A 12,630-nucleotide genomic window follows, 5' to 3' on the forward strand; every position below is an offset into this window, starting at 1 on the left:
TGGCGTTTTAAAATCGTGTTTTTATCATCTTCGTCTTTTAGCAAAGGTAAAACCATTTTTATCTTTTAACCTTTTTGAACAAGTCGTGCATGCTTTTATTTCAAGTGGCCTGGACTACTGCAATGCACTTTATGCTGGCAGTAGCCAAAAAGCTCTCTCCCGGTTGCAGTTAGTCCAGAACGCGGCAGCACGACTTTTAACAGGGGCCAGGAAACGCGAGCATATAACCCCAATTCTTCGGAGTTTGCACTTTCATTTTAGAATTGATTTTAAATCCTTGCTGTTTGTTTTTAAAGCTTTACATGGACTGGCACCTCAGTATATCTCGGACCTCATCCAAATTTACACTCCTGCGCGCGCTCTGAGGTCCGAGAGCCAGCTCCAGCTCGTGGTGCCCAGGACGAGACTTAAAACCAGGGGAGACAGGGCCTTCTCTGTGGTCGGCCCTAAACTCTGGAACACTCTGCCCCTCCATGTTCAAACTGCTTCCACAGTGGAGTGTTTTAAGTCTCGTCTTAAGACCCACTTTTATTCTTTGGCTTTTAACACTACGTGAGTTGTGTGGTCTTCTGTCCTCTGTTGTCCTCTGTGGTTTTTTTTATACATTTTGATGTCTATTTTACTGTTTTAATTGGTTTTACCCTTTAAAATAGTTTTTAACCATATTTATTTTTTATATTGTTTCTGTATTGGTTTTCTATTCATTTATTCTTTGTTTTTATTCAGTAATTGGTGTAGCACAATATTGTTTTTAATATTGTTTGTAATATTATTTTTAACATGGCTGTGCAGCACTTTGGAAACCTTCTTGTTGTGTAAATGTGCTGTATAAATAAAGTGGATTGGATTGGATATTGCTGTGTATTGTTTTGTTGGATTGATTAAAGGCCTACTGAAAGCCACTACTACCGACCACGCAGTCTGATAGTTTATATATCAATGATGAAATCTTAACATTGAAACACATGCCAATACGGCCGGGTTAACTTATAAAGTGCAATTTTAAAATTCCCGCCACACTTCCGGTTGAAAAACTCCTTTGGATATGATTTATGCGTGTGACGTCACAAAATCCACGGAAGTGGTTGGACCCCATCGGACCCGATACAAAAACCTCTTGTTTTCTTCGACAAAATTCCACAGTATTCTGGACATCTGTGTTGGTGAATCTTTTGCAATTTGTTTAATGAACAATGGAGGCTGCAAAGAAGAACGTTGTAGGTGGGATCGATCGGTGTATTAGCGGCTAAGTACAATACTTACAGCAACACAACAAGGACTACTTACTTAGCAGACGCCTAGCCGATGCTTGCCGCCAAACCCACGGATGAAGTCCTTCGTCGCGCCGTCGATCGCTGGAACGCAGGTGAGCACGGCTGTTGATGGGAAGATGAGGGCTGGCTGGCGTAGGTGGAGCGCTAATGTTTTTATCATAGTTCTGTGAGGTCCGGTTGCTAAGTTGCTAAATTAGCCTTAGCGTCGTTAGCCACAGCATTGTTAAGCCTTACCAGGCTGAGAATTTTTAACCGTGTAGTTACATGTACATGGTTTAATAGTATTGTTGATCTTCTGTCTATCCTTCCAGTCAGGGGTTTATTTATTTTGTTTCTATCTGCATTTGAGCCAGATGCTATCACGCTAGCTCAGTAGCTAAGTGTGTCACCGATGTATTGTCGTGGAGATAAAAGTCACTTTAAATGTCCATTTCGCGTGCTCGACTCTCATTTTCAAGAGGATATAGTATCCGAGGTGGTTTAAAATACAAATCCGTGATCCACAATAGAAAAAGGAGAGAGTGTGGAATCCAATGAGCCAGCTTGTACCTAAGTTACGGTCAGAGCGAAAAAAGATACGTCCATCACTGCCTCTCGAGTCCTTCACTGTAACGTTCCTCATCTACGAATCTTTCATCCTCGCTCGAATTAATGGGGTAATCGTCGCTTTGTCGCTCCGAATCTCTCGCTCCATTGTAAACAACGGGGAATTGTGAGGAATACTAGCTCCTGTGACGTCACGCTACTTCCGGTACAGGCAAGGCTTTTTTTAATCAGCGAGCAAAAGTTGTGAACTTTATCGTCGATTTTCTCTACTAAATCCTTTCAGCAAAAATATGGCAATATCGCGAAATGATCAAGTATGACACATAGAATGGATCTGCTATTCCCGTTTAAATAAAAAAAAATAATTTCAGTAGGCCTTTAGTTTAAAAAAAATTTAAAAAAATAAAAATATATTAAAAAAACAAAACGATTTTTTAAAACTGAGAATCGATTCTGAATCGCACAACGTGAGAATCGCGATTCGAATTCGAATCGATTTTTTCCCACACCCCTAATGTATATACTCTGATGATTAACTTGTGTGATGACTGTATTATGCTGATAGTATATATTTATACCATGAATTGATTTATGTGGACCCCGACTTAAAGGCCTACTGAAATTGATTTTTTTTATTCAAACGGGAATAGCAGATCCATTCTATGTGTCATACTTGATCATTTCGCGATATTGCCATATTTTTGCTGAAAGGATTTAGTAGAGAAAATTAACGATAAAGTTCGCAACTTTTGCTCGCTGATAAAAAAAAGCCTTGCCTGTACCGGAAGTAGCGTGACGTCACAGGAGATAGTATTCCTCACAATTCCCCGTTGTTTACAATGGAGCGAGAGATTCGGAGCTAGGCGTAGTAAGTAGTCCTTGTTGTGTTGCTGTAAGTATTGTACTTAGCCGCTAATACACCGATCGATCCCACCTACAATGTTCTTCTTTGCAGCCTCCATTGTTCATTAAACAAATTGCAAAAGATTCACCAACACAGATGTCCAGAATAATGTGGAATTTTGTCGAAGAAAACAAGAGGTTTTTGACTGGAAGGATAGACAGAAGATCAACAATACTATTAAACCATGTACATGTAACTACACGGTTAAAAATTCTCAGCCTGGTAAGGCTTAACAATGCTGTTGCTAACGACGCTAAGGCTAATTTAGCAACCGGACCTCACAGAACTATGATAAAAACATTAGCGCTCCACCTACGCCAGCCAGCCCTAATCTTCACGACGAAGGACTTCATCCGTGGGTTTGGCGGCAAGCATCGGCTAGGCGTAGTAAGTAGTCCTTGTTGTGTTGCTGTAAGTATTGTACTTAGCCGCTAATACACCGATCGATCCCACCTACAACGTTCTTCTTTGCGGCCTCCATTGTTCATTAAACAAATTGCAAAAGATTCACCAACACAGATGTCCAGAATACTGTGGAATTTTGTTGAAGAAAACAAGAGGGTTTTGTATCGGGTCGATTGGGTACAACCACTTCCGTGGATTTTGTGACGTCACGCGCATAAATCATATCCAAAGGAGTTTTTCAACCGGAAGTGTGGCGGGAATTTTAAAATTGCACTTTATAAGTTAACCCGGCCGTATTGGCATGTGTTTCAATGTTAAGATTTCATCATTGATATATAAACTATCAGACTGTGTGGTCGGTAGTAGTGGCTTTCAGTAGGCCTTTAAACAATTTGAAAAACTTATTCGGGTGTTACCATTTAGTGGTCAATTGTACGGAATGTGTACTGTACTGTGCAATCCACTAATAAAAGCTTCAATCAATCAATCAAAAGCATATTATTTTAAAAAAAAACATTTCTCCAGCAAATCCTGCTTTCCTTAGGAAACCAGGTCAGTGTTGTAAGACGGGAAGAGCGCTCGACCTCCCACTTATCAAGTTATCACCATGCAACACTCGAACTAGGGCCAGTCTTGCAGCTTGCATGCAATCATTACTCACAGGAAGTCAAGCTTTTGTTACGTTCTGCAAAACTGGCTACATTGCTCCATGCCTTGCAGCCTGCAAAAAAAAAACCTGGCACGGTTTCCAAATGACAGGTGCTTAAAAATAGCCACCACATCCCATAATGATATATGCACATGACCGAGTGTAATATTAATCATATATATATATATATATTAGTCATAGTCGCACTGTAAGGAAGTGACATGAGCGAAAGCTTTGCAGATAGCAATGGCTTAACGAGATGATTACTTGGGACACCTCCACAAAATAATGTTTTTACGCTAAAGTGTGTGATATCGGTTACAAAAGAGTGTGTTTACTCACTTTGGGGGGCGAGCAGCAGCCAGCGGTGCGGCGCTTAGCTAGCCTGCTAGCTAGCCGTTAGCTTCCTAGGCCAGGTCGGACTTTGACACGGCTTACTTGGGGGGGGAAAAGTTATATTAATAATTCCTCCGGCAGACGACACATTTCAGTCCAAATAACCCGCCATTCAGGTTCCCCGGGGGCTGAAGCCCAGCACGGCCACATCCCAACTTTATCCCGTCTTCGTCGGTCTATCTCGTCGACATAACTTTAAGCCTTTTAACGTCAGCCTCCGAACGAAACACCAACTGTGTCCCCGCCGCGGCGACGTCAGTTATCCACATAAGGTGACCCCGCTGGCGCGCAACCAAAAACGGGAAGGAGAAAGTGGTCGTTAAGGAGCGCCAACTATGTTGACAACTCATCCACTTGTTTGGCTTTTTTCTAGCTGGGAAGCTGCCGAAGCCTCAAGTCAACAACCGGCCTCTCCCACGGCCGCGTGATGCGTTGAGGGCTATAGGAAATAACAGCATCCATCACACTTTAACGATAATATGACCTTTTTTTACACATGGGCGGCCAAATTTTTTTAAATGAAATTAATGAAATATGTTATCATATTTTGAATGAATATAGAACATTTTCAAATAAAAATGATTTGAACAATGACTTATTGAACTGATATGCTCTTGCCACCGGAGTGTACGGCGCGTGATGCGTTGAGAACTGTAGGAAATAACAGTATCCATCACACTTTAACGATAATATTACCTTTTTTTTACACACGGGCGGCCAACTTTTTTTTATGAAATTAATGAAATATGTTATCATATTTTGAATGAATATAGAACATTTTCAAATAAAAATTATTTGAACAATGACTTATTGAAGTGATATGCTCTTGCCACCGGAGTGTACCGGCCTCTCCCACGGCTACGTGATGCGTTGAGGGCTATAGGAAATATCACCATCCTTCACACTTTAACGATAATAAGACCTTTTTTTACACATGGACGTCCAAAGTGCGGCCAAAAAAATGTATGAAATAATTACATGTGTTATCATATTTTGAATTAATATAGAATATTTTCAAATAAAAATGAATTGAATAATGACTTATTGAACTGATATGCTCTTGCCACCGGAGTGTATGGCAACGTGATGCGTTGAGAACTCTAGGAAATATCAGTATCCTTCACACGTTAACGATAATATGACCTTTTTTTACACATGGACGTCCAAAGTGCGGCCAAAAAAATGTATGAAATAATTACATATGTTATCATATTTTGAATTAATATAGAATATTTTCAAATAAAAATGAATTGAATAATGACTTATTGAACTGATATGCTCTTGCCACCGGAGTGTACGGCAACGTGATGCGTTGAGAACTCTAGGAAATATCAGTATCCTTCACACTTTAACAAAAATACGACCTTTTTTACACACGGACGTCCAAAGTGCGGCCAAAAAAATGTAATTAAAATTAATGTCAGAATAAAATATGTTATTATATTTTTAATTAATATTAAATATTTTCAATTAAAAATTAAATATTTTCAAATAAAAATTAATTGAATAATGACTTATTGAACTGATATGCTCCTGCCACCGGAGTGTACCGGCCTCTCCCATGGCCGCGTGATGCGTTGAGAGCTGTAGGAAATATCAGCATCCTTCACACTGTAACAATAATACCACCTTTTTTACACACGGACGTCCAAAGTGCGGCCAAAAAAATGTATGAAATAATGAAATATGTTATCATATTTCGAATTAATATAGAATATTTTCAAATAAAAATGAATTGAATAATGACTTATTGAACTGATATGCTCTTGCCACCGGAGTGTACGGCTGCGTGATGCGTTGAGAACTATAGGAAATATTAGTATCCTTCACACTTTAACAATACCATTACTTTTTTTACACACGGACGTCCAAAGTGCGGCCAAAAAAATGTAATTAGAATGCATGATATAATAACATATGTTATCATAGTTTGAATTAATATATAATATTTTCAAATAAAAATGAATTGAATAATGACTTATTGAACTGATATGCTCTTGCCACCTCTCCCATGGCCGCGTGATGCGTTGAAGGGCTGTAGGAAATATCATTATCCTTTGCACTTTAACAATAATACGATCTTTTTTACACACGGACGTCCAAAGTGCGGCTTAAAAAATGTAATTAAAATGTATGGAATAATAAAATATGTTACAATATTTTGAATTAATATATAATATTTTCTAATAAAAATGAATTGAATAATGACTTATTGAACTGGTATGCTCTTGCCACCTCTCCCACGGCCGCGTGATGCGTTGAGGGCTGTAGGAAATATCAGCATCCTTCGCACTTTAACTATAATACAACCTTTTTTACACACGGACGTCCAAAGTGCGGCCAAAAAAATGTATGAAATAACGAAATAAGTTATCATATTTTTAATTAATATAGAATATTTTCAAATAAAAATGAATTGAGTAATGACTTATTGAACTGATATGCTCTTGCCACCTCTCCCACAGCCGCGTGATGCGTTGAAGGCCGTAGGAAATATCAGCATCCTTCACACTTCAACGATAATATGACAAATTTGATCAGACAGACTGTAGATGTAGTTTGAAAGAATGTAAAATGAAATCAGGGGAAAATAAATAAATATGGTTGATAAATATTTAACACGTTTTGTATGGAGTGAAATTACGCCAGAAACACACACAAATGTTTTTACTCACGCTCAACGATTTGGAAGCAAAATAAACAATTTTCTTCAATTAAAAAAAACTTTCGCAAGTATAAACGTTTTATGCAAGTAAAGAAAAAAAAAAAGATTCGTAACTATAAAAACACATTTCTTCATACTAAAGCTTTTGGTAATAATATTCCACCCTGCGCGATCCACACACTTGCACTCATAATTTGCTCTCAACAATGACAGTTTCAGTCAAGTTAAGGTCGTCAGAGCTACTTGTCCTTTCTACCCAGCTGACCACAACGGCAAAACAACATATCACGTCGGCATTATTAAATACCATAACATGGTTTACAACGAGGGGATGATAAAATAAACGCGTTAACTTATAGGCTGAGCTTGTTTTCCCCTCTCAAATAAATATTACTGTCAAAAGTTTTAACTTGAATAAAGTTGTTTTTATATTTGCGAATCGTTTTTCTTAATTGAAGAAAAATAAATAAATTAAAAATAAAATAAATGAATAAATATATATATATATATATATATATATATATATATATATATATACAGTCAAGGTTTCTGTGGTTTATCCATTATACAGTGCTCAATACTGGGGTAGAGCGGAATATACATTAGGTCAGGAAAAAACACAGAAGCTATTTCATCCCTACAAGCCTGTTTTGCAGGTTTCCCTGCTCTTCAGGGGGAAAAAATAAAATAAAATAAAATAATCCCCTGAAGAGCAGGGAAACCTGCGACACAGGCTTGTAGGGATGAAAAAGCCTCTGTGTATTTTCCTGACATAACGTGTATATATATATATATATATATATATATATATATATATATATATATATATATATATATGTATATATATATATATATATATATATATATATATATATATATATATATATTACGTATATATATGTATAAATATATTTATTTATTTATTTTTTTAAATAATTTATTACATTTTTTATTTATTTATTGTTTTGCAGGTTTCCCTGCTCTTCAGGGGAAAAAATTCAATAAAATAAAAAATCCCCTGAAGAGCAGGGAAACCTGCGACACAGGCTTGTAGGGATGAAATAGCCTCTGTGTTTTTTCCTGACCTAACATATATATATATATATATATATATATATATATATATATATATATATATATATATATATATATATATATATATATATATATATATATATATAAATTATTTTTAATTTAATTTATTTATTTTTTTAATAATGTATTATTATTTTTTTTTTATTTAAAAAAAATTCTTATGAATCATTTGGCGTGAGTAAACACATTTTTGTATGTTTGTGGAGGATGCTTTGCTACTAAAAATGACAAATGGGCATCTTCTATTGATGTTACTGTACTAATGGTGTATACAAAAATTAATATCCATCCATCCATCCATCCATTTTCTACCGCTTATTAATATATTATACATAAATATTATTGATCATATTTTGCAGCAGTTTTTAAACTGACATTTTTTTTATCCCGTGGACATCGAGTGTGATGGTTATTGATCATAATTGCTGAGCGGGGATTTGTTGTGTCTTTATATTACTGCAAATGCAAATGTCAATGTTATGGAAGTCAATGGTGTAGTTATCAGCCATTATTCATCTGGAATGCATCACATTAAGAGCTGTTTTTAATATTTTGGTTACATAATTAGTGCCTCTATGACAAATCTTTCATAATGTTATGTTCTTGCCAGTGTATGATGGGCAAATATGGTTATGCATTCCAATAAAGTCAATATTTGAGACATTCAAATAATCTCTTTACATCAAATCAGCAGGGATTTATCTATTATGGAATGCATTGACCACATAATTCACTCATAGTTGTAAACAAGTAAAAAAAAAGAAAAAGAGTTATCTTCTTGGTACTTTTCCAGACACCCCAGCAAAAAAAAAAAAAAAAGACTAAGAAGCGATGACGATTATGAGGAAGAAGTGGATGAACAAAAATACAAAAAGCAGAAGAGAAAATAAGGGTGGAGTGGGAGAAGGGAATAAAAGAGAAGTTGGATTTTTGCTGAAAAATGGGACCTCAGAGTTTTTTTGTTTTTCCTGGATAATATCTGTATGCTGGCACATTACTAAAAATGTTATTATGAAACAAGTTAAATGAATAACTCAGTAGGAAACAGTACCGTGCTTGTTTATAAGCTTGAGGTACCAAAGCGTCACAGTTATAATTATCCTGAATTGATTCATTCATTGTTATCTAACAAGGCATAATTTATGACACATTCAAAATTATACAATGCTTAGGTTTTGTTTGTCTTTTTACCCTTTTATATGTCTTTATTAATATTTAACAAAGGTATTGTACATGATATATTCCGTACCTATCTATTCTTCACACAATAGTTGTCTTTCTTTGTTTTCTTTCCTTTTTATGGTAACATAGGAATTGTGGAAATTGTGTAAAAAAAAATATATAAACATGCAATGTTCTTTTATATCACTTTGTAACACAAACAAAACCGTAATTTTTTTTTTTTTTTACACATGATCAGGATTTCTGCAATAAGTACAGTATGTCTTTAAAGACCTACTGAAATGAATTTTTTTTATTTAAACGGGGATAGCAGATCCATTCTATGTGTCATACTTGATCATTTCGCGATATTGCCATATTTTTGCTGAAAGGATTTAGTAGAGAACATCGACGACAAAGTTCGCAACTTTTGGTCGCTGATAAAAAAAAAGCTTTGCCTATACCGGAAGTAGCGTGACGTCACAGGAGGAGGGGCTGCTCACAATTCCCCATTGTTTACAATGGAGCGAGAGAGATTCGGACGGAGAAAGCAACGATTACCCCATTAATTTGAGCGAGGATGAAAGATTCGTGGATGAGGAACGTTAGAGCGAAGGACTAGAGAGGCAGTGCAGGGTGTATCTTTTTTCGCTCTGACCGTAACTTAGGTACAAGGTCTCATTGGATTCCACACTTTCTCCTTTTTCTATTGTAGATCACGGATTTGTATTTTAAACCAGTGGTCCCCAACCACCGGGCCACGGCCCGGTACCGGTCCGTGAACCGATTGGTACCGGGCCGCGGCCGCACAAGAAATAAAAAAAAAAAAAAAATAAAAAAAAAAAAATATATATATATATATATATTTTATTTTTTATTAAATCAACATAAAAAACACAATATATACATTATATATCAATATAAATCAATACAGTCTGCAGGGATGCAGTCCGTAAGCACACATGATTGTATTTCTTTATGACAAAAAACAAATTATTATTTTTTTTACTTTTAACTTTTAAGTTATTTACTGAGATTGAGTCAGCCTATGGCTTTGCACTTTGTTTATTATATATATATTAGGGCTGTGAATCTTTGGGTGTCCCACGATTCGATTCAATATCAGAATCAGAATAGTTTTATTGCCATTGTTTGAGAACGGGTTCACAAACTAGGAATTTTTCTTGGTGCAAACGTGCAACATAAAACACATATAACACATATTTGGTAATAAAAAGAGCTGTAACTGAGCTATCAGATAGACTTAGAAGGAATTCAAGGAATTCAAGGAGCTACTGTTAGGAGTTATTGTTCATTTGCCTGATGGCCGAGGGGAAAAAACTGTTCAGGTGGCGGGAGGTGTGGGTCTGGATGGAGCGTAGTCTCCTGCCTGAGGGGAGAGGGGAGAATAGTTTGTGTCCAGGGTGAGAAGAGTCAGCTGTGATCCGACCCACACGCCTCCTGGTCCTGGAGGAGAACAAGTCCTGGAGGGATGGGAGCTTGCAGCCAATCACCTTCTCAGCAGCACGTACAATGCGTTGCAGTCGATGCTTATCCTGGACTGTGGCGCCGGGGAACCACACTGTGATGGAGGAGGTGAGGATGGACTCTATGATGGCTGAGTAAAACTGCACCAGCATCTCGGTCGGCACCTTAAGTTTCCTCAGCTGCCGCAGGAAGTACATCCTCTGCTGGGCCTTCTTGATGAGGGAGCTGATGGTCGGCTCCCACTTGAGGTCCTGGGTGATGGTGGTGCCCAAGAAACGGAAGGAGTCCACAATGGGGACGGGGGTGGAAGAGTCAATCAGGGTGAGGGGGGGATGGTGGGGCTGTGACTTTCCAGAAGTCCATGATCATCTCCACTGTTTTCTGGGCGTTCAGCTCCAGGTTGTTGAGGCTGCACCAGGACGTCAGCCGGTCCACCTCTCTCCTGTAGGCGGACTCATCGCCATTCGAGATGAGCCCGATGAGGGTGGTGTCATCCGCAAACTTGAGCAGTTTTACGGATTGGTGACTGGAGGTGCAGCAGTTTGTATACAGGGAGAAGAGCCAGGGGGAGAGTACACAGCCCTGAGGAGTACCAGTGTTTGTGGTTCGACTGTCCGAGACAATCTTCCCCAGCCGCACGTGCTGTCTTCGGTCTGTCAGGAAGTCATTGATCCAACTGCAGAGGGAGTCGGGCACGCTGAGCTGGTAGAGCTTGTCTCGTAGCAGTCCAGGGAGGATGGTGTTGAAGGCAGAGCTGAAGTCCACAAACCGGATCCTAGCGTAGGTTCCTGGGGAGTCCAGATGCTCCAGGATGAAGTGGAGGGCCAGGTTCACTGCATCATCCACAGACCTGTTGGCTCTATAGGCGAACTGCAGTGGGTCCAGGAGGGGGGCGGTGATGTCCTTGAGGTGGGCCAGGACCAAGCGCTCAAAGGACTTCATGACCACAGACGTCAGCGCGACCGGCCTGTAGTCATTTAGTCCTGTGATCCGTGCTTTCTTGGGGACAAGGACAATGGTGGAGGTCTTAAAGCAGGACGGCACGCGGCATAGCTCCAGAGAGGTGTTAAAAATGTCGGTGAAGACAGGAGCCAGCTGGTCCGCACAGTGTCTGAGAGTGGAGGGGGAGACACCGTCCGGCCCGGGGGCCTTCCGCATATTCAGCTTCAAGAACTGCCGGCGTACATCCTCTTCTTTGATGGAGAGGGCCTTTACAGTCCTGTTATGTTTTTGGAGTCCTGTGATGTCCTTTGAGTTCTTTAACTCCTTTAATGAAGTGCTGGCATTGGTGGGGAGGGTGATGGTGGGGGGAGCATGGCTCTGATGAGCTGAAGGCCGTTCATGAGGCCCTGAGCGAGAGTCCGGTCATTCAGGGCTTGGGGGGATGTGATGCAAGTGTAACCCACTGTGACACTATTGTTCTTTTTTTAATTTTTTTTTTATAAATGTCTAATGAGATAGTCAATGAGGGATTCTTAATCACTGCTATGTTGAAATTGTAACTAATATTGATACTGTTGTTGATAATATTCATTTTTGTTTCACTACTTTTGGTTTGTTCTGTGTCGTGTTTGTCTCCTCTCAATTGCTCTGTTTATTGCAGCTCTGAGTGTTGCTGGGTCGGGTTTGGTTTTGGAATTGGATTGCATTGTTATGGTATTGCAGTGTATTGTTTTGTTGGATTGATTAATTTAAAAAAAAAAAAGTAAAAAAAAATACCCCCCCCCAAAAAATCATCGATTTAAAAAAAAAAAAGAGAATCGATTCTGAATCGCACAACGTGAGAATCGCGATTCGAATTCGAATACATTTTTTCCCACACCCCTATTATATATATATATATATATATATATATATATATATATATATATATATATATATATATATATATATATATATATATATATATATATATATATATATAAAATTGTACATATATATTTTGCATTCTATTTTAGTTACTTTGAATTTACAACCCCCTGGCGCTGTTTTGTACTTTTTTTGTACTTACATTATATATTGTTTTCAACTGTTTGTAAATGTTGAA

At 38.0% G+C, this 12,630-nt stretch overlaps 1 protein-coding gene across 2 annotated transcripts in view; it reads right to left on the minus strand.

Annotated features, from left to right (window-relative positions):
• Window positions 1-4,602, minus strand: part of jak2b (Janus kinase 2b) — a 69,126-nt gene extending 64,524 nt beyond the window's left edge. The window contains exons 1-2 of one of the 2 annotated variants that reach the window (XM_062025065.1): window positions 4,121-4,602; window positions 3,791-3,850 (exon numbers count right to left, since the gene is read on the minus strand). The gene's annotated coding sequence lies outside the window, so the exon portion shown is untranslated. The remainder of the gene's footprint in view (window positions 1-3,790; window positions 3,851-4,120) is intronic. The other variant, XM_062025064.1, reaches the window with a different exon arrangement.
• Between the last annotated feature and the right edge of the window lie 8,028 nt (window positions 4,603-12,630).

The sequence above is a fragment of the Entelurus aequoreus genome, linkage group LG17 (assembly GCF_033978785.1).
Source record: "Entelurus aequoreus isolate RoL-2023_Sb linkage group LG17, RoL_Eaeq_v1.1, whole genome shotgun sequence".
Taxonomy (NCBI): domain Eukaryota; kingdom Metazoa; phylum Chordata; class Actinopteri; order Syngnathiformes; family Syngnathidae; genus Entelurus; species Entelurus aequoreus.